Raw genomic sequence first — 22,815 nt, 5'->3', positions numbered from 1 at the left:
TGGTTGGATCAGGTCCCCTGGAGAAGTGGGAGCTGGCAGGCTGAAAAGCCCGCACTTGGGCAAGGGAAGAAAGCAGGCTGAAGCGCTCGGATGCAGCGTCCCTGGAAGTAGCACTTGCCTTGTCCTTACGCATCGCTAGGGCTGAATTAACCTCCATCTGAGAGTGTCAGTTCTGTCCCTCGGGCCAGCTGGCCGCAGGCTGGGACCTGCTACTGTGCCCATGACCCCGGTTGCCTGGGGATGGAGGAGACACTTGCCCAAGGTCTCTCCCCACCTCCTCAGCCCTGGGTCCGGGCTCCACAATGACTCCTCGCTTCCTCATTTCTGAGGATGGGAAAGCATGACCTACCCAACTTCAGTGCTAGCTTAGTCTGTGACAGCAGATCTCCCACCTGCCTGGTGTTCTTCAGCATGCTGCCGCCACAGAGTTCTCCTTTCTATCTCCTAGTATTCCCAGAAGAGTCTTCACGGGAAATGTTTTGCTTGGAAAGGCCATGTGACTTCTGTGCAAGCCTGAAAACTGTTGTGTACAGAGCTGTAAGGCAAAGCTAATCCATTTTGCAGCTTAACCAGCTGCTGAAAGATGTTCTTTAGGAGTGGGGAACTGCTAACTGTTTTTCTGCCCCCTGTGAAATGGGAGGGACAAGGGATATTCAGAGGATGAGAGACTGAGACTGACCCAAAATGGCTAATCTAGAAACAACTTTTAGGAAGGGAGCCTTGCCCCAAATTGTCAACTTTTGAAGTTGTTTCTTTCTAACTGTGCTCAGAAAGGACTGATTTCTCATTCTCTTTTTTCACACTTTAAATGAAAATGCGTATGGAAAGCTCTCATCTGCTGATCACAGCCAAGCAAATGCACAGCGGCCAACGCCACGTCTCGCAGGCGGGATGCAGCAACAGCCGCATCAGCCCACTGTGGTGACTACATTAGGCTGCTCCACATCACAACATCAACCTCACGCTGTCCCAACCGTTAATTAACAACGTGCATCACTTCCAGGCTTGTCCTGCCTGGGTGTGCAGCTTTCCCCATGCCACACCGTCCCTGGGCACCCAAAAATTGTGGCAGCTGCATGCAAGGGAGCGTGGGTAGGATGGGGACATCACCAGGGCAGGATGGGGAGAGCTCCTCCTTGGGGCCATGTCTCGGTGAGGTGTGTCTGAATGACTTGTTAGTTTTGGTTTAGCAGACAGGCTGAAAATCCAATATAAATCATTTCTGTTTGACCACCATTTAACTATTTTGACTTGGTTTTTTGAGCAAAATAAAAAACTGGAAAGAATGAGTCAACCTGAGATGCTTTGTTCAGACTCAGAAAGATGTCCTTTCTCTCTGGGGTTATTTTACCCTTCTCCTTCTCCACACCTCCCCTCTGCTGCTAACTTTAGATTGACTTTAAACCAGCAAACTCTTTGGACTTTTCAAGAACAATAAAGAAGATAAACACCATGTTGTGCAATTTACTAGAAAACACAGTTCCAGGAGAAGAGGATACAGACCTCATTCCCAAGTAATGTCAGACAAAGGCAAGAGCAATAAAACCTCTCTCTATCCACTAATGGCCACCAAGCCATCATGCACCTTTGCTGCTTCTCCCCATGTGGGAGGGAAGCTCACCCCTGGGGAAGTGGCAGTAACGTGTGGATCAGAAATCTCCCGGTTTTTCAGGGAAAACACGAAATGTGGTAAATGCCTCTTTGTAGCAAGTATTTCTCACTGAATTCTCAACTCTAAGAGGCACCAGAAAATCAGTGATTGCAGAGCAGCACACAAGCATCCATCCTGTTCAAAATGGGCAACGATGAAGACCTAAGAAAGCAATGAAACTGGTGGGGGCTGGGGGGTGCTGCAGCCTGGGTCACTGCTGAGCTGGCAGAAAGCTCACTGGGCTGCAGAGGCACAGCAGAAGCACTTGCAATCAGCTTTTAATATTTTAATTTGCATTCTGAAAACTGTGCTGATTTTTGCATGACCATTTTCCCTCTCTCACCCTTACCTTTCACCACCATCACCCTCCCACAAGGTTTCCCATGGCCACAGGCCCCCACTCCTGCCTGATTTGCCTCATTAGGCACCTGTTTCTCATTAGGATTCCTGGCAGCCCACCTCTTAGTGCAGGGGGATGCGGGGAGACCCTCCACCACTAGAACTCTGGGGGTGCTTGTTTGCTTTGTGGCCCCATGCATTACAACAATGCTTCCCTGTATTTACATATTTGCATGAAACAAGCCGTCTCCCGCTCTGAGTAGTTAATTCCCATGTAAGCAGGTAGCAGCTAACATCTGCTGCAGCAGCACTGGGAAGCTGCCACCGCACTCGGCTCTTGCCCGCAGGGATGTCCCCACCTCCTGTGCAGTCACCACTCTCTGGGTATAGGCAGCCTGGAGGGGCTGGGTGTGAGCACTGAGGCCAAACATTGAACAGTAAATCACAGATGTCTGTTGTCTGAGGGATGCAGCAGGAATATGCAATTGAGAGGGGGGTCCTCGCACCCCCTGGTCTTCGGCTGGTGCCTGCCCAGCCCCTCTCACCCTGGTGGAGCAGGCTTGGAGTCAGGGAGCAGGGCAGCAGGCATCAGGCATCAGGCAAAGATTATCTCACCACAAAACCAGCTGCTGAATGTTCCCACCCTGAAAACGAGAGGACCCAGGTCTATGCAGCTGGGGAATGGCTTTCAGACATAAAAAACACTGCAGCTGAGCTCTTCCAGAAGAAACAGCAGCAGCTCCTTACTCTTTCCAGGCATGGAATAGCTCCAGTCACCCTGGGGGCTGATTTCAACATGATTTCTGCTATTTCAGGGTTCGGTGAACCAAGTGAGCACAAAAGGCAAATGCTGCTGTGAGCAGCCTGGGCTGTGTTTGCTCCTGCTGTGTACTGGGAAGGCACAGTGGTCTGGGGGGACAGTGTCCTCTTTTGTGGTGCTGGGGGACTTGCCTTCCCCACCATGGCTGGGCCTTGGGTGGTCAGCAAAGGGCAACCGTGCTTTTGGGATGGAGCTGCCCCCCAATCACACTGCCCAGCTCCTCAGACAAGGAGCGCCTGCCACCAGCACATCCCTGCAGGACCTGGGGACAGTGGAACCCTCCTTTCACCTTGTGCTGTGTCCTGTGGAGCCCTGAGCCCCTCCTGATGAGTGCATGGCTTGAGTTGTTCATCACTTAGCTCAGCTTTCTGCTTACTCAACAGTGGCCTCCTGCCAGAGGAGAGAGTGGCCTCCTGGGCTGTGCTTTGCTGGTACCACAGCACTCGTGCTCCTTCCCTGGGGACAGCCATTAGCGCCATTAGCTCCCTCCTGCTCTGTTGCTCTCCACGATGAGTGCTGGCCCAGGGAGGGGACAGAGCTCAGAGGAACTCTTGGCCAGAAGGGATGCATCCCTGCTTCTGCGAGATGCTCTTTGGGCTCTTTCCCCCATCATCTTTCTTCAGCTCAATTTTAGGGGGGTTTCTTCCCACCTTAGGAGCTCCACAGCCCTTTCTTGATCTCCTTCTCTTCCCAGCCGCCTTTGAGTGTCACAGCCATTACCCTACTCCTGTGGGACATGCTTGGGCTGGTGGCTGGCCATCCTTCCCCACAGTGATGGTTGGGTGTTTCTAACCATGTGATGTTCTGCTGTAGGAATGGAGTGGACCAGCCCAAGTAGGACACACTCCCCACCTCCTCTACTTCTTTGCCCCCCAGAAATGAGGGCAGCTCTAGCCTGCAGTGTGACCTGGGGAGGTACAGCCCCCCATAGTGCTCAGCCCTGCTTCCTGACTGGGGTGGTGGGTCCTCTGACCCTCCAAATCACGCCTGGTCCCGGGACAGCTGGATGAGGAGCATGATGATTTGAGTATTCTTATGACTGCTGAGCCACCTATGGCTTTTTGGGTGCGTCTTTGTGTTCCCTTCTCATCGAAAGATGATTTCTTTGTGCCGTACTCCAAAATAGCTCGAGTGTACTTGTAGGAGAGACTGTGGAGAGCTGGCTTTTCTTTCCTCTGAGCTGAAATACAAGTGCCATTCTGCATGATGTTTGTGTGTGCTCCATCCTACAGGATACTCTGCATAAGCCTCTGGCCCTGAGCAGTGGCAGGATTGGGAGAGCATGGCTAGATTCAGGCTTGCACTAATTTGACATCAGGCCAGCTCTAAACTGATTAGGGCACACCCAGTGCAAACCCTCAATTAGTCCAGTTTACAGGTAAATAATAACTACATACAGATTTCCATTGAATGAATTACATGTGCATAAATATTCCCCTTCTGTAAATTTAAGCAAGGTCTAGAGACACAACTGATCATGCATCACCATACAGATTTGCCACTGTCAGATTTCTGCTAAAGCTGGGATCCCCTTCTCTGCCGAGCCAGGAGTCATCCCTCCAGTTCATACACAGTTTGGTCTATAGCCGTTGGCTGAGCATCTTCAGTAAAAAAACAATGCAGATAAGAGGGAAGTAAAGAACGAACCTCTGACAACAAACAGAGGTCACATCTGTCCCCTTTCTGCTAGCTGATAGACATGCTACACCAAACACCAGCTCCTAAGAAGTCATCACTTATCCCATGTCTTGCTAGACAGCATCCGCTGCAGGCGAAATTATAGATGGACTGTTTGAAGTGATAGGAGATGCTAATATCCCATTACAGGTGTCATTTTTTCTGTCAACATGTGGGGAGCTTGTATCTGCAACTTGTGTTTGGTGATGGTGAGCTCCCAGAGATCAGAAGGCCCCTTGGTGTCAAGCGATACCCATTTCCACGGGCTGGAGATAACCTATAGTGGCAACAAGTGTTTTGGGACTCTGCAGCGAGAAACAGCATGACTCATTTTGGACAGTGCTCACCAGGAAAAGTCCCTGGGAAAGAAATTTTTTTGGTCATTATCCACTTGGAAATTCATCTAGTTTGGAGAGAAAAAAAAAAGGGCACAACAAAACACACACCTAAACAATTCATGTTCAGATGCAAGCCCTGAATCTGGGCCTCGTACTCCATCCCCAATTTAACCAGGAATCAGCTCATCGCCTGAGAGACCGCAGCAGCCGATGGGGTTTTGCTGGCAGCTGCTGCCTTTGGCTCTCTAGACCCCTGCATACTAATGCAAAGAAAAATGGGATGGATAATTTAATTCTACCCTGCTAGAAGCAAAGCAACACACAAGCCTGCTCATCCTCTCGTCTAAGTTTAGCCCAACAGCGTATTAAAGAGCTGCCACTGGATTCTCGCCAGCCCCTACTTAGCTAAACTACCTGACTCTGCAGAATAGCAGAAAATTATCCATTCTGCATAATTTCTGATCCTTGGGAGAACGACCCACATCCGTCAGGACACTTGACCCCCAGGCCTGCAGGAAGCCTGTGTAATTTGGGAAAATGGGTAGAGCGATGAAGGTTTTCTTGTGACATTGGGCACATTTCCCATGGACATGCTGCTGCCTGGAGCTGGGCTGCTGGAGCCTCCACTCAGGGCTCCCTTCGCCCCTCTGCTGCAAGCCCGTGAACAGTAATGAATAAATCTGTCCCTGTTCACTTATAAATGGTTTATAAACGGTTCATAAATGATTTCTGGATGTTTTACTGAATAGGTAATCAATTGTTGCAGGGCCAAACAGGTCAGCAGATTGCTCATAGCCATCAATTACGATGTCTGCTGATGAGCTTATAAGCATCAGTAGGACTCCACTGATGTCTGCAATGGGTTTGTAACATCTATAAAGAGTTAATAAATAATTAATAAATGATGTGAATGCTCTTAATTAAAAGCTGTAGAAGGCCACTGAAAAATGCATTCTTGGAAAACTACGGGCAACACAGTAAGCAAACATCTGAACCTGGGTTTGAATCCCTGTTTCCAAGTAGCAAATCTGGCAGAGAGGTGCCAGCCCAGCCTGGCAGGCAACCCGGCTGCCCAAAGAGCAAAAACTTTCCTTTGTTCCAGACAAACCAGCTGATTCTAGAGAAATTCTGTGCCTGCCATGGGCTGGAGCAAGGCAGACCAACCCTGACCCTCTCTTTGAGCCTGGCAGTGGGATGCAGCAGTGCAGAAGCATCCTCTGTGTGCTGGCTGCTGCAGGGAAGGCACTGGGAAGCCAGGAAATGCGGATGCTAGGGAAACCAAGAAAATTTCCCCATTTTGTGGGGCTCTGGCCTGTGCCTCCGGACATCAAAGTGCTCTCCCCTCCTGGCCAAAAGGTGATTTGGGGTGAGGTGCTGCTCCCCTGACCTCAGCATGCCCCTCTGCCAAATGGGGAGGGTGACACACAGAAGTGCAGTACCGAGGAGTTGTGCACTATAGCACCATGAGGCAATAAGCTATATGGTGTTTGGCCTCCTTAGCAGAATCGCTTTATTATCATTAAATGCTGAATATTTCTGGATGATAAAAGCAATTAAGTGTAAAAAAAAAGGTAATGATCCATTCCATATTGCATCCAAAAGATATGAAAATCCCTCATAAAATTATCACCCTAGCACAGAATTGGACCTAAATATCTTTATAATGTAAGATAGAGAACTTTGCTTACAGTCGGAACATTTATAAGGCATTCAATTAGCCACTGGAGGGTTTCTTAGTATTCCCCTATTCTCCATGAGCACAGAGGCAATTACATGAGATTCTAACTTTTAAAATTAAAGAAAAAAGACAGGAGAATTTGGATAAAACCTGTTCCCAGTTTCACCCTGGAACGTACATGTGGAGGAAATTTCACGCAGATCAGGCTTAATTTACTGCACAATTCAGTTCAGAGCCAGAGCAAGACTCTTCCTGCGCATTTGCTGGAAGATCCTTCTGCGTGGGAAGGGGACCGGTACGTTATGTGCTGCTCCGTGAGCAGTTTCTAAGGATGCCCACAAGCAGCTGGGGCAGAGTGTCATTCCACATCCCACTTCTGCTCCCCTGTAGCCCCCACCACCCCTGCAATGTCCCTGAGACCTTGGGTGTAGGTCCCAGCCCCCTCACAGAGCCGCTCTGGGGGTGCCCGTCATGGGAGACTCCTGTCCCCTCTGTTCCGTTCTGGGGGTGCTGGTGTGGCCATACACGCATGGTAGTGTGTGTCGGTACTTGCAGCCCCTCCACGCTCCTCCATGAATCATTGTGCAGCCCAGCCATGCCCAGGGACTAATTCTGGCTGGAAATAAGGTGTATATTTGTAACAGGTAGTTAATAGTGAGGGTAATTAATCAGAGCACCAGATTAGCAAGGGACATGATGGATTTCCTGATTCTGACATCTTTAAATCACAATCAGTTTCTCCTTCCAGACCTGCTCCAGCTGAGCCAGAAGTGATGGGCTCAGTGATGCATCACATCCCCACAAACTGATGCTGCAATGGGAAGCTCCATCCTCACCTACCCCACTGTGGGGTTCTGGGGCTCTGCCACCCCAGGAGAGGGCAGCTGGAGGGAGGAGAACCTCTCCCCACACCAGGGGCTTTGATCATGTCCTCCAGATTTATGTTTTGAGAGTGTTTAACGGATGTCAGATCTGTAGTGCTGCCAGAAAACACCATTTTCTCTTAGTAAGTAGAGAGCAGCAGGTCATTTCATCTCCTGTACCTGCTCTGTACCTCCAGCAGGGAGGTAGGACTGCACCTTCCCAGGGTGGCAGCACCTTTCTGTCCCTTTCTGGGTAGCCTTGGCAGACCTTTCCCCTTCACTGGGACAGCAGCACCCCAGCACAGCCCTTTCCCCTATACATTTCCATGGGCGTTTGCTTCTCCAGAGCTGCTTCGCACCACGATCCAGCCTCACACAGCACTGGCAGCTGGTCTCAAGCATTTGGGCCTCCCACAACAGATTTTTCATGAGTGGCATCATGCTCATGGCAATATTTTAAAAAGTAATACATAGCCATGCATTTTGCTTTGCTTTCTGGCTCCTGAGCCTGCAAGCCTCGCTTGGCTCACATGTTCTCCATCCACCAGTGCCAGACACCTCACGCTGCCTTCCAGTGCCATCCAAAAGCCTTCTGCAGCCACACCACAGCCTGCTGCCTTCCTGGGCAGTGAGGATGGCAAAGCTTTTAACACAACCATAGGGGTCCCTATCCCTGCACTCCAGCCCCCCTGATGCTGTGCAGGGCCTCGAAGGAACTGGACAAGCAGAAACATCGTGGGGATCGGCTGAGCAACCCTACTGTGGTTCTTGTCCGTGTAGTGTCACAGACTGCTATGAGAATCACCCCGTGGTTGGGAAGGAATAAGACTGACTTCTCCTGACCCCATCCCACTACTGCACATCCAAAACCATCCCTATAGAGCCAGCCATGCTGGGGGATGCTGGGCTGTGCATAGGGAAAAGTGTGCAGGGGAAGGAAACACCACTGTAAGGTGAAGTGAAAGTTAATATAGCTGCATAAATGAACTCAGACACTCAGCGCAGGGAGGATGCAAGGAAAGAGTAATGCAGAAAAGTACCTTTTTTTATTTTTTTGTTTTGCTGAAGAGCAAAGCACTCTGCTACTTTTTCCAGAGCACTTAAAAACCTGAGCACATCCCAACTCCCTCGGAGCATTCCCTCGAAACCTCTGTCATTCCCCTAACACTCCCTGGGTATCAGACAAAGGGCACGAGAACTGTTTAATCCCATGCTACAGCACATTTTGACGCTGCTGTTGTGCCAGACCTGAGCTCACTACAGTGGGGCCAGCTGCGGCAGGCAAGGGAGGCAGGACTGCAGGCAGCATCCCCTGCCAGCATCCCCAGGGCCTGATGCCCATCAGCATTTTTCGTTTTACCCAGCGTGAGGTGTTGATCCCAGGAAATGCTGGAAGTCAATGATAAAGCCATGCTGTGGCATTTCCCAGCTGCTGCTGCCCAAAGGAATAACGCTAACTGCGTGCTAACATGGCAGGGCTGGGTGCCCGCGCTGCCTTCCCTGTGCCCAGCCGAGAAAGAGCATTGCTAGCGTGCAGAGAGATTCCTCACTGAGAGCGCAAGTGCTGGCTCTTGGGGAACTTACATTCAGCAAAAAAATAGGTAGAAAGAAAATGTTTACAAATATATATATATATGCATATCTATATGCATATATACGTATTTATATATATATATAAATATCTATGTGCATGTCATTATGCTAAGTCATGGAGAGACAAAGTGGATCAGCTACAGTCTTGACATTCTAAAATTAGGTTTTATGTAAAATAAGTATTTGCTTCATGTAGGGCAGTTGGTATTAAGATTTATTTTCATCCTGACTTGTGTCACTGCTTGATATGATTGGGTAAAGCCCAGGGCACATGCATATCATTGCCATTCATAACATATACATGGATTCATGACGGTGCTAGCAAGCTGAATTTCCTCGCAATCTTTTTTCTGCCTCAGAAAGCTTAATAAGCATATAAGTCTTTGAGCAAAAAAGAGAACCTATGTATTTGCTTCACAAGAAGAGCCCTTGAATGGAGTTGTAGGAGCTGGAGAAAGCATAGTACCAGCTGCCTAGCGTTCATTACCCACGTGGGCTCATTTCTAAGAGCCGGGCCCGTCATGTCTGTGGGACTAACAGTAGGCAACAGGGCAGCAAATGTTAGTGGAGCAGTTGTATAAGCTCCAGGACAGCCCATTACTTCTCTTTCGCCAGAAAAAATTCCCAGAGTGTTTATTTACTTCAGCTCTTTAACCAAATGCCTTTGGCAAAGGCACTTTACTGTTATTAAGAAAGCATAAATTGAACGCTTACAAATATCTACGTGTGAACTCCCATGCTCCTGCAGGAATAGAAATATGGTTACAATCAACAAGCAGAAATAATGGTTTTAATAATGAATTTGATGTCCCCTGGGGTTTTCCTGACAAAGTGAGGAACGTGGACTCGCTGCAACTCAGGTGCAGGACTGGGAGCAGTTACACAAGCCCACAGGTGGCTGCCATGGGGATACGGCAGATAGAAAAGCCACAGCTAGCTAAGGAGAAGGAAGATTTGAGTTTATAGAAAAACTTTCCCCACAGGAAAAGAGAGATCCTTGAAGGACAGACTTAAAAATCCTGGGTTTCTAGGGTCAAGGCTGAGATATGACACCCTGATGGAAAGAAACAACCTGATGCAAACAAGAAGATGGGGATGCATCCACTGAGAGAAAGAGCCTGACCAGCTGTATGGAGGAATTAGGATCATTGGCACCAGCTGAGAGACCAGGTAGTTTTAGAATAAAAGGCACACGGTGAGGGTTTGTTATATACGTCCCTGGAGTAATTTTGGAGCAATGCTGCTGGGGCTGATATTGTTTAGTGAGCAGCTACTTTCCAGGTAGAGACTGAGGCACAGATGCTCAAACTTATTCTGCTTGAATGTGGCTGGAGCAGGCTTTTTACCTGCCAATTATAGAACTGACATGAAGAGATGCTGCTTTTGTTTGCTTTTTAAGTAGAAAGAACATTATAAAGGAGCCAGCTATAGAAACTAAGCCTGGAGTGAGTAATCACCACTGGCTTTGGTACAATTAAACAGGAAAGGTATGAAAAACAGTCTGATAGATAAGGGCTCCATCCTGAAGAGGAGAAACTGGTTGAAGGCATCTCTAGCCTCCTCCATGCGGGTACTTTGGGGCTTTTTGGCAGCGTGCATTAAGCTGGCTGGGGCTGCTGAGCCGCCATGCCATGCTGCATGGGGTGTGCACCCTGCACAAACGCCCCTCACCAGCCTGACCAGGCAGGAGCACCACTGCCAAACTCAGCAGAGCCATAAGGGCCAGAGAGGGAGCATGGCTATTTAAGCCAAAGGACAGTGCTGATGCAAGAACAGACAAGGATAAATTAACCATGAATAAACTCAGCCAGGAAGAAGGAAGGATGGACCTTTGGCCCAGCCATGGTGCAGAAGATGCAGAGAATGGGAGCTGGGTTTTATTCCCAACTTCTACAAGGAGACGGCAGGATGCAGCACCAGGGCTCTACAACCCCCAAAGTCCTTAACCTGCAGACCTGCCACCACCTGCCATGTCCCCTTCCCCACCCATCCTGCTGTTGTGGGGCTAGGGGCTCCCTGGAGAACACTGCACGTTTGCCTCCCAGCTCCACTGGAATGTGTTACCATGCTTTATTTCATATATGTATATTTTTTTTTTTAACGTATGTGGCATTTCTCTACAACTGTCAGCATTGACCTTCGTAGCTGCCATGGTGATGAGCACCACAAAGAATCCTATAAATAACATGAATGTGCCACATGCTGGCCCTTTTATGGGCCCTACTCTTTTTGATTTACTTATATGCAAGATATTTTACTGGACAACCCAATTAAGCTTGACAGCTGTCTGACAATGAATTCCTGCCCAGTGATGGCTTGCAGATGCTTTATATTAAACCAGACAACATGATGCAGAAGACAAACAGAAGCTACTGGTGGGATTTTTGCATTTGTACTTGCTGATACTGTTGCAGGGTCACCCACGATCTTTACAGCAACAGCCCCTGAAGGATCCCCATACTGCAGGGGACAGCAGAGCTCACCCTGAGCAGCAGCACGGCACTGGGCTGTGAGTTTTAGGAGGAACCCTTAACTTCCCTCACTGTGTGCATCGGTCAAGCATTCAGTTACAGGGTCGCATTGTATTTCTGGGATGCTTCAATAACATGCATGCTGGATTGCATACGTTTTGGGTACAACTCAACGTGAGCAGGTTGCTCTGCTGTGAACGTAATGCAAAAAGTGTGCTCAGCCACCCTGAGCTTTACAGCAGCTACAAACTTTGTAGGAGGCCACTGCGGAATCAAAAGCCCTTGGTCAGGGGTGCCTTGGTGGCATCAGCACCCAGTGTGGATCCGAGCTCAGCCCCTTCGCCTGCAGCCGGGCTGCTCACCCGGGTTTACTCCACATCTTCCATGATGGGGACTCCTCATACCAGCGTCCACCGTAAGTAACATCTCACGGGACAGTTTTCAGCTAGTACCTCTGAATTCTAGCAGGAATTCCTATATTGCAGAGGGTCAAGGCAGAAATGAAACAGCAGACATGGAGCTCACAAGGTGTGTTTCTCTCAGCCACCAATAAATAGTAGCTATTGTGAAAAAGCCTCTTCCACTCTCTGAGCCCGCTTCCACCTTTTCTCCCGACCAAATTAGAGGCCACGATACATAATCCTCATCCCAGAGCTGCTTAAGCCGTCATCCATCCTCCCCACCTCGATGCTACACCTCTTATGCTCTCCCTGCACATTCCTGTCCTGTTGAGCCAGGGAGAGCATCCTCAGCAGAGACAGCTGAAAAATTAGGTTATCCAGAGCGGAAATAATCAAAATTGCTTTCTACATTGCTGTCCAGGAAGGCAGTGTCTGGGTCCCCATCTCTTTGGGGAGGTAGAGGGTTGAAGCCCTCATAGGACATGGGGAACAATACAGACTCCTCACTTACAAATAAACACAACAGCATTTTTTCAGCTTTTCTGGCTGAAGCCCAAATCTGGATTTCAGGCCCAAATATGTTTTCAGATTTTTGATCTTGAAGGATGCAACAGTATTGAGGAAGGCAGATGCTTCACAAAATCACATTCATTCACTTGAAAACCCAATTTTCCACCAATTTTTCAAACTGAGGAAGTTTGGATTGGCTGTGGTTTAATGTTGAGCTGACACCTGAACCCAGGTGGCTGGTAGGTTAATGAAGACCAATGAGTCCCAATAATGTAACCTAAACTACCCAAGCTCTATGGTTATTTCCCTTCAGCTTTATAAGTTCCCTGCAAATTCACATCAAGGGTGCCAGTTCTCCCCTCTCCTTAAGCATTTTCTCCTATGATGTCTGCCAGCTCCTGCAGTTTCTTTACTCTTTCTCCCCTCTTCACTGGATCGTTTTATTTTGCTTTTGACAAGGAAATCGAGCTCAGCACTCCTTTGCAAAGTTATTTTGCAACTATAAATTTCCTATACTTCCCCTGCTAGACTTGGGTGCAAAGAGGGAGTTCAAAGCAATACTCCTCTCTTCCCATGAATTTGAGATAAGATCCCTATGGGACTGTGAGGCTTCATTGCCAAACAGGAGGGCAGGGGAGAATTAATAAGAGGTGATTTAGCCCCACCATGACCTCCACACCGAGCCAGGGAAGCACAAGTACTGCTCAAAGTCTAATAGTGCACGATGCTACACGAGATGAAAAGTTGTTCTGGCTATTAGGTGGGACGAGTTGTGTAGCTGCAGAAAACACGGGAAGATTAGAAAAGCTAAGAAATCAAAGGAGAAACCAAAGTAAAAAAAAAAAATTAAATTGATTTCTATTAGAGGAATAAGAACTGAACAAACCTGCAATTCTATTACTGTATCTGCAAGAGGGACAGGGAGGAGTGGAGGGAAGAGGCTCCCCTTCTGGGGGAGCCCTGGGCTGCTCACCGCTGTGCTGCATGCTGAAAACCACTGAAATTTAAGCTACATCAGGGGAATTCAAACAAAAGCAAACCAAAAGCTGGATATTTTGCAAAGGGATTAAAGGAAAGCTTTACAATCAGAGCCAAGGGCTCCACAGGTAAATTAATTATGTGGAAGCTGCCCAGAAAAAGGGAGTGTGGTGGCAATGAAAGCTTCATTAGCACAACTGGTGTGCAGTACCCACAGCTTGGGACACCAGTGTGCGGGCAGGTTCTCCTGGAAATGCAGAAAACCAGGGAAGCTGTTGCCAGTAAGCATGTTGCTTGCAGAGGTAAACTGCTGCAGGAGCTTAAAATCCAGAGAGAACGGCACAGCAGGGAGCAGGTGCTTGGACTAGATGACCTTTGAAAGTCCCTTCCAACCCAAACTATTCTATGATGGTTCTGTGCAGAACTTGTCCAGCCTTAGCATGAGGGAATCGCTGCCATGCTGCCAGCAGACCTACAGGGACTTATTGAGCTTTTTAAATGCAAGCATACAACTCCAGAGGGTTCAAATCAAGCTGTCCTAACTTCAATAATGCAACAACTCCTGATTTTTAATAATAAACTTCCTATCAAACTACACTTTAACCTCGCAGTGTAAATGATGTGCCAGGGCAGGGGGTGGCTACAGAAAAGCTAACCTAAATCACCCAGCTCTGTTGCTGTTGCAGAAATGAACCCACAGGGAACAGAAAAGCCACCCCAGGGCAGTGGCAGCTGGCAGCCTGAGCTGTCTGCTAATTGCTGTGGACAACCGGGGACCTGCAATTTGTTTGCTGTCCTGCTCGGTCTCGTGTGTGGGAAGCGCGAGGGCACGCTCGCACACTGTGTGGTTTGCAAACAGCACGGGGGTAGAAAGTTCAGCGAAAACGCTTCAGTTGGGAAAAAGCAGCCACATACAAGGATTAATAATAGCAGCTTTTTTCTTGACTGGAGTTACTAGCAAGACTGCAGAGATGTGCTTGCCTAGGCAGGTAATGCTATGGACTGTTTAATGGAGCTAGCCGAAAAATGACTAGGCAGAGCTCCCAACATGCCAGGTAGTGCAGCAGCTCCTACAACTTTTGTTATGGAGGGCTACAGTGTTCCTCTGAGCCTCCCTGTCCTGAGACTGTGGGAGGTTTGGAGGGAGCATGTTTGCAAGGTGCTCATCTGTTTGCTCCCTCCAGCCTCACAACCTGAGGAAGAACCTCTCAGCCCTGGGGGAACCGAGGACTTGTCCCCTCCACAGATGCAGGGACCTGGATATGCTTCCAGGTGCTTCCTCTGGGAGAAAGGAAAGATGTGATGGCCTCGTGAGAAGGGATGAAGGTGGGTCTCGGTGGATGCTCTGCACAGCTGGGCTCTCACAAAGGTTTATCTGCAGAGCTGTCACAGTCCAAGCTTCTGCTTTACAGCCAGGTTTTTATATTCTGTGCTGATTTCCCAAGGGTCTTCATTTGGGCTCATCATCCCCATAGGGATAAATAGGACTGCAGCTGCCATCCTAGCATCTGCAGCCAGCTTTGCCGAGCAGCAGTGTGGTCTGCTGGATAAAGCCGGGGCTGGGAGCCAGGAGCACAGAACGGCAGCCCAGCTCCTGCCAGGAGCCTCTGCTGAGGGCTCACTCCAGCCCATCGGTGTCTTCACAGACACTCGAGGCATGTCCCAGCTGGGCATTAGTTAATACTGGTGATCTTGTGTCCACATGGTGCTCAGGGCTCAGGCAGCACCGGGGATGGTGCCCGTGCAAAGGACCAAGGAGCCCTGTGGCTCCTGTGGGCAGTGGTTCCCTCTGCATCCCAGCCCTCCCCTTCACAGATGGCTCTGACCTGTAAAGCTGAAAGGCCACAGCATCCATGGCCAGGATCAAGTGAGCCGAATGTAATTAAAATAGCCAGTGTTATACTACATTGGGGAGGTGGCTGGAGACATCTCCTCTGCCTCAGCTCTGCGCTGTGGGTAGCGCCGGGGAGACGCTGTCCTGTGGAGAGGTCTGGTGCCTGCGGCTGGTGGCAGAGTCAAGTGCTGTTCGGTAGCGGAGCCTTCCCAATCTCCCTAAGTGCTTCTGGCCCTTGCCAAGCTCTTCTTCCTAAAAACCCTGTGGAATTACAGGTCCAACAGCAGACTGTAACAGACATACAAGAGACGAGTAGCCATCTAAGACAATGTGGAGAATATACCCATAACTGTGGGCTAAAACCTTGTATAGGATCAGTTGCATTTCCTTCCATGGGGATACTGTGATCTGTAACTGATGCACACTTTGTGTTTCGACACTACCTCCCAAATATCTGTATTAATGCCAGGTATAGCCTGGCAATATTAATTAATAACCTTCCTTCACTCATTGCTCTGTGATCACTGTGCTCAGATGTGCAATGCAGGCATTGCCCAGCACAGGGATTCAAATCTGATTAGCAGCAGCAAAAGCTCCACTAATACAACCATATAACAATGCCCTCCCAGCCTATCTGACCGGAGGAGTAAGATGCATAGGGAAACATGCTTGTCCCCCAGCCACTGTACTGAGCCATGTACTTAACAGCATTGGGCCTGATCTAGCAGCACATTTCTCTGCGACATGTTCCTTCAGCTGTAATAAAGCTCCAGGGGAAAAATTAAGGCTGCAGCTTGTCAGGTGTCTTTATATGCAGTGATGGATTCTGCATCTAGTTATTAACCTCTTGCAAAAGCTCAGTGTTATCTTGTATGGAAGTAATATTAGGTTAAACAGCTGTTGATAACTTATCTCCCATTATCAGTGACTTCATTCAGGGCCAATATTTACTCACATCCAAGAAGCGTCGCTGTATTCCCAACAGCATTTTTTATGGAGTCAAATGAGAGCAGCTTTTAATAGATCTGAGGTACTTAGGAGGCCCATATTATCCAAGAACCTCCTAATCTTGAATACATGGCACAAGAAAACTCCTGACGGGGATGAAGCCTGGACACGGCACACAATATGCAGAGGAAACCTAACCTGGGAAGCATCTCCTACAGACAAAAAGGTACTGACCCAGATTCCCCACCTGCTGCCTCCTGCACCAACCATTCAAGTTGCTGCTCCTTCCCATCCCTCCTTCCTCCCTCGGAAGATAGGTCAGCCATGAACTAACGGGTCCCAACAGGTCCCAACCATCGTATGACCCTTTCTATCCCCTTTTTCATCCTCTAATGACAGCCCTTCAACCGAGGGCTCAGAAGATACATCCCCCGTCGCTCCACTCCATCACTCAGACCTAGCGTAGGTAGGTTCCTCTTAGCAGAAAAAATAAGTCTTTGTGTTCTTGCTGTGGATACAGTCAAGAGCATGTCAGTGGTTTGCTTTACGGCATTTTTCCAGGGAGTCCATCCTCTTCTTTATTACTTTTGCTGATGCTATCACAGTATTGCAAAGCCTTAGGCAGAGACTGAGACCCCGCTGTGCTGGACACAGTAGAAGCAGAGATTAGAGGAAAGAATTTGCATAAAAAAAAAAATGAGATCCCTGCAGTCTAACTTCTCCCACCAGTATTTACAGGGCACGATCCTGCATGTCAGGCCTGGGATGCAGATGAGGGGTTCTGGTTCAGATCCCACGTGTTTCCCATCCGCACAGGAGCCTGAAGTCCCCACCACGTGCACATACGCGGCGCTGTGTGGTGGTAGTGGTGTATCAGTGGTGGCACAGGCTGTCCCTGCACACCACAGAGCTCCTGCTTCCCCTGTCCAAAGTCAGCAGGTGTGAAGGCAGTTTCCACAGCCTCTCTTCTTCTCCACACCACCACCTGTCTGCACTGCAAGGAGAAATCACACCTTGGCGATTGCTGGGCTGTTTTATTATGCCATTGCAGTTAGTGGAGTTTGTTAAACTGAACCCCTGATTTGTCAGCAAGCGGCAGCCCTAGGAATGGCCAAGGGCCGGCAAGACCATCGTTAATGCTTAGTCTAAGCTGCAAGTGGCAGGTACATTGTAAGTGTGTCCCCTGACTCAGTACCCAACTGCAGTGAGTTTATAGCCTTCAATATTGTTACATTAATCATAAGGAATCTCCCAGTTCCTTAGAAATACAGTGACAAGCTCTCCAGGGCTGGTTTCAGTAGTTTTATTCATCGGTAATAGCCCTCTCCTTCATTTATAGCTATGTCTAGACACAAAGTGAGCAAGGTGCTATAAACACTTGATGTAAAAACCATGTCTACCTCCTAATTCCTACATTTTCACATCCCCACCGTGCATGAACATGAAGTCAGTGCTCACAAGCTTTCCCATGACTGCAGCTTGCTGTCCCCAGCACCGGAGTGTGGTTGGGTCCCCAGGGGTAGCCTGGAGGGCCCCCAGGTTTGGGAGGCTGTTTGCTCAAGTCCTACAATCTGTCTCGAGATTATGGGCAAGTGGGAAGGAAAGAGGCAAGGTGTGCTGCAGATCTGCTCAGGAAGATGCAGCAGGAGCAGCTCTGCTCCTGATGGCATTTGTCAGCATGGTGTTTCCAGGCACGCTCTGTCCACATAGGATGGTGTGAAAAAGAAGAAATCAAACTGACTCATAAACAGGAGGAAAGAGAGGAGCTATTAATCCTTCTTTTTGGGAGATGCTAATTCATTATTGATGAAAACCAACACAGTTAACATAAATGAGATGGAATCCTAAAACGTCCAAGGCCTCTATGGATGTAAAAAAAAATCATTTACTAAGTTTAAATATTGTATTTAATGTGCCCAGTTATACCTCTACCTATTTTAAGTCTCCCCAGGGTACCTGAAATTACTAAAGGCCTCTGAGGCAGACAGAGGAGATTGAGAGTGGAGGATACATGCTGAAGCCTGGGAATGACCCAGCGTCACTGAGACTGGGCACATCACGGGGAAGGAGAATTAAATCATGATGCTATGAGAGATGATGGTGATGCTGCCCGGGACCAAGGATGTGAGGCAAGGAGCTGATTTGCACCTTCAAGTCCCGGCCACACTGGGCCAGCTCAGGACCACAGGTCCTCATGGAATTGTCACACAACTGTGGCATCTAAAACTTTGCCCTGGGATCTTGCAGAATAGCTTGGCTGAGCCAGCTCACACGGGTGACAAATCCAGCAAGCAGAGAGGCAGCCGGGGGCTGACGGAGGGTGAGACAGTGACCTGCCTGCGGTGACTCTGCTGCCAGCAAAGGTGGTGACTTCATCTTATGACGCTAGTTTTTGGCAATTATTTTCCAGCTCTTGTGTGTATTCATGCACTGCATGGCACTTTGGAGCCTTCAAGATGAAAGGTACTTTCACCAGCACTTCAGTGGTTTGTTTCCTATTATAGGTCTGGTTTTGACACTCCCCCACCCTCTTATCTAACTTTCTCTACAAAGCTCTTCTCACTTTTTCATCTTTATTCTGTGGTCTCTAGCCAGGAAAAAAAAAAAAAAAAAAAGGAAAACAAAAAAAACCATATTTATTTCCTTTTTTGAAAGCTTGAGATTAATCAGACACAGTGGTCTAGGGATAGGAGACCTTCACAAAGGTGATTCTTTAACAAAGAAGTCTGCATACTTTTCTGTAAATGCCTGTCTTCAAAATGGCTTGGTGCTTAAGGAAAAAAGGCTTTGTTTTTCCCTTTTAATGAGCCTAGTGGATGTTTTAATTAAGTTGGATAGGAATTTTCAGAGTTACTTGATGTGAAAATGTGAGCCTATAAGAGCTGCCTTTGATGCTTGAGTTATGTTTTAAACACTTGATGAGTCCTGCAGAGCTGTTAATCCTTTTAGCATAGCTAATAGCTATTGCTAGAGTGCTCATGAAATCCTGTTTTGTTTATGTCTCTGCTGAGCTGGAGCCTTCCTCCCAAATGGCAACAACCCACTCTGGAGCTGTTTGCAGACCAGCAAACCCAGCAGCCCCCCAAACCACTGGGGCTGGCGAGCAGAGGACACCTGGGGACACCAGGGCAGGTGGCTGTTGGATATGAGCTTCGGGGGTCTCCCAGCACATCTCACCAGCATGATGCGGGACCGCTCTGAGCATCCACTGGCAGAAGCACATCCTGGTGGCATCCCGGAGCTGTGCCAGGGTGAGCTCAGAGGCATGCTCCCTGTCCACCTCCCCAGTGGGTCACCCACATGTGGTGGCCTAGTGGGAGCTCAGGAACGGTCCCCACCCCTGTGCTCAATAGCAGTGCACACCGCAGTCTGTGTGCGCAATCCTCTGCCATGTCCAGAGTTGCTACCTTAAAATAAGAACTTTCCTTCTCAAATATTTTGACTTCACCTCTCTCCAGATGGGAGAGCCACCCCTCACCTTGTGAAAAGGCTTTCCTCTGTTCTGCAGCTCTGGATGTGCTTGAGGGACAGGTAGGGGGAACAGACTTTGGGGAAGTGTAAATGCCTTCCATAAAGGATGCTGCAGGGAGAGATGAAAGCCAACTCCATTTGCATTAGTTCCATAACTCTGGATGTTTTCCCTCTCCTGTTCAGACTGGAGTTAACACACACGCACACATTTTTGCCACAGAGCTATTCCATTGCCAGCTGCTCCTCCCAGGAGTTTTGAAGAAATCCCCCATTTACACACGACGCTACTTGTCAGAGCACCGGCAGCAAACAGGGAAGGCAGAGGGAGAGCCCAGGCAGCTGTGGTTCAGCAGAGCCCTGCTGCGGCTCTGGGGCCAACATGAGCTCACTCCTGTCACCCTGGGTGGGGGGCAGGTGGCAGGACCTGCACCCCCCTCCTGCCACCACCCCTGGGCAGCGTTATGGACCCATTAACCAAATAAAAACCAGCAAGATGATGAGCTGTACCACAGTGCCTGAGCTGTGCTTCCACACAGCCCATAGCAAAATATCAGCGGCAACCTATCTATTTGTTAAAGCAGAAGAACAGGCACAGGAAAACGCGCTCTCTCTGGATCTATGTGCTAAATAACCGAATAAGCAGAGCTGTCTCCCGGGTCGGTATGTGCCTGTACATACGGTGCTCCTGGGGAATACCCTGCTGCTGTCGATGAGGTGACAGAGGAGCCAGGGCCCAGATCATCTGCTGGGTTTCCTTTGAAGGGCTCCTCAGAGTGCCTGCAGCACACAACAGGGCACCCAGAGACGGACGGGGACACAGGGACGCAGTATCGGGGACTTCAGCTCCAGGCTGAAGCGCCAACCACAATGCTGTGTCAAGCCATGCTCACTGCTCTGAAACCTTCCTCCAACATTTTCACAGTATTTTGTATTTATTTCCCTTATTATTTTTTAAAGGGAGTAGGGGAATACCTCTCTGGCAGCAACCCTGGCCCTGCCAAGTCTAGGGGAGTTTAAGAACAGTTATGCTCAGGCAGCCTTTGAAGCCATGGAGGTAAATGGGCTGGGGTTGCTAATGTCTTAACCAGAGGCAATTTTCTGTAAAACTGGCTTAAACAAGCAGCCAAACCTCTGTCTTAATTCTGACGGCAAAAGCTTTGTGTTGGGAACCAGGGAAAAACCTCTTTTATATTCAGCCTGGTCTACTGTAGGTTGCAGCAAAACCTGTAGAGAGCCCTAAAATTGCAGGATCTGTGTTTATTTCATCTTATGTCAGTGATGCTCAGGAGATGAGAATTTCTGGAGGAGGATTTTGCATGCAGTCATCACACTTGCATCTGTTCTTGCACCCAACAGGCACCTGGGGGAGAAGGCAAGTGACACCTGTGATGTGCAGCTGTGAGGTGGACATCCCACAGACAGAATGCAGCCCGGCACAGCGGCAGATCAAGGAGCTACTCGAGACCCACAGGGCTCAGCAGGCTTGGGAGATATGGAGGGGATGGTACCGGGACTGAGAATTCCGAGGGGCTCAGTTAAAGGCAGCTCACAGCTAAAGAGGCATCCAGATTCCTGGTGAAAACACCCTCGTGTCAGATGCCTGACAGGACAGTGGGGTGTCCAGAGTGAGAAGTCTGGATCTGACCCTCCGCCTCTGGCTCAGCAGCATCAGATCAGGCTCCACAAGCGACACACCGGGCTGAGCACAACTTCACACGGGCTCCGGCAGAGCTGCAGATCAATACCCCACACCCACGGCAAGTCACAGCTCGGCTGCACAGCCTGTCTGCCCAACGGATGGTGACAGTCTGACACTGTGCAGGAAAAAGGGGGAAAAGGCTGCAAATGGGGATCTTCTAGGCACGGGAAAGTCCCCACAAGTAAAATACACAGCTGACAGGGCCAGTGAGCAGTGAGGCAGGACCCCCAACAGTATTCATGTCATCCCACTTCAGGTCTGTGGGTAAGCAGCATCTCTGCTAGCAGGGTAGGAGAGGGGAAAGTCCCACTCAGAACATGTTCAGCATGCCCAGGGGAGGGCCGAGTTGGTGTGTGGTGACCACTGGGCTGTGTCACCTCTTTCACAGGTTGTGCCACTTCTCCCACAGTAGCTTTCTGAAGTTGACTGCAAAGGGGAAGGGTTTCCAGTGTGGAGACTGGGAGCATCCCTGCCAACAAGGCAAGCCCCCTGGCACTCAGCCCCCCTGCAAGGAGCACTGCAGGGAGTTCACATTCCCTGGGGAAGACAGAGATCAAACACAGCTCTCGCATCCTCCAGCTGCGGCCTAGCCTGAAAGCATCTCTGAGCCTGGGTTGGCCACCTGCCGAGGTGAGGCACCCAGCACCCCGAGTAGCAGGAGGCTCTGGGGGGTCCCCTTGCAGGATGCTCCCATCCCACAGGTCCCCACTCGGGGCTCCCTGGCTGTGGGCAGGTTTCCCGCAGCCAAGTTTGCTCCAAAAGCATCAGAGGCTTCCACCGCATCCGCCCAAGCACCTCTCTCTGCTCTCCCCCGGCGACCTGACCGCCGAGCTGGGGGGCGCGTTGGCTGCAGCCCCCCGGCACTCGCCCACTGCAGCCGTACGGTGCGCGACGCTGCCCGAGCGGGACCTCGGCCCATGCTGCTCCCCGCCGGGAGTCTAGGGGGTGCAGGGGCACAGTGGGGAGCGCAGGGGAGGGCGAGTGGCCGGCGGGGGGGGGAAAGCCGGTGGCAGCCCCATTGCTGCAGCATCCGTTGGCGGAACGGGGAGGGGGTGAGGGAGTGAGACAGTGCCCAGTGGGACCGCAACGGGAGAAACTTGTGCCGCGTCCGGAGCCCGGCGTTGCGCTAACGCAAGGGGGGATGCTCGGAGCCAGACCGCGGGGGCGGCAGTGCCCCCCGGTGCTGCCGGCGGTGCCTTACCTGCGGGAGCCGCTCCGGAGGCTGCAATCCGCGCCGTAAATCCGTATGTCGGGTGCGGCGCCGGGCGGGCGGGCGGGTGCCCACCCCGGGGCCGCGGAGCCCCGGCCGCCCGCCGCTCAGCCCCGCGGCGCCCGCCGCCCCCGCCGCGCTGCCCGCCGCCCCGCCTCGCCGCCCGCCGCTCCGCCTCGCCGCATCGCCGCCGCTGCCGTCGGGGGCTGCGGGCCGCCCCGCTGCCGTTCGCCGCCCCGCCGCCGGCCCCGCGGCCCCGCGCCGCGCTCCGCCGTCCGCGGGAGGCGCGCTGGGGGCGGGCGGCGGGGCGGTGCGCCGGTGCGGCGGGGAGGGG

The 22,815-nt window shown here is 50.3% G+C and overlaps 1 protein-coding gene across 1 annotated transcript in view; it reads right to left on the bottom strand.

The window, feature by feature from the left end:
* Nucleotides 1–22,614, bottom strand: part of TMEM121 (transmembrane protein 121) — a 34,535-nt gene extending 11,921 nt beyond the window's left edge. The window contains exon 1 of the mRNA XM_065072283.1: nt 22,473–22,614. The gene's annotated coding sequence lies outside the window, so the exon portion shown is untranslated. The remainder of the gene's footprint in view (nt 1–22,472) is intronic.
* Nucleotides 22,615–22,815: the final 201 nt, after the last annotated feature.

This window comes from Columba livia, chromosome 8, assembly GCF_036013475.1.
Source record: "Columba livia isolate bColLiv1 breed racing homer chromosome 8, bColLiv1.pat.W.v2, whole genome shotgun sequence".
Lineage (NCBI taxonomy): Eukaryota > Metazoa > Chordata > Aves > Columbiformes > Columbidae > Columba > Columba livia.
The sequence above is the reverse complement of the archived record's forward strand: the minus strand, read 5'-3'. Positions and strand labels throughout refer to the sequence as shown.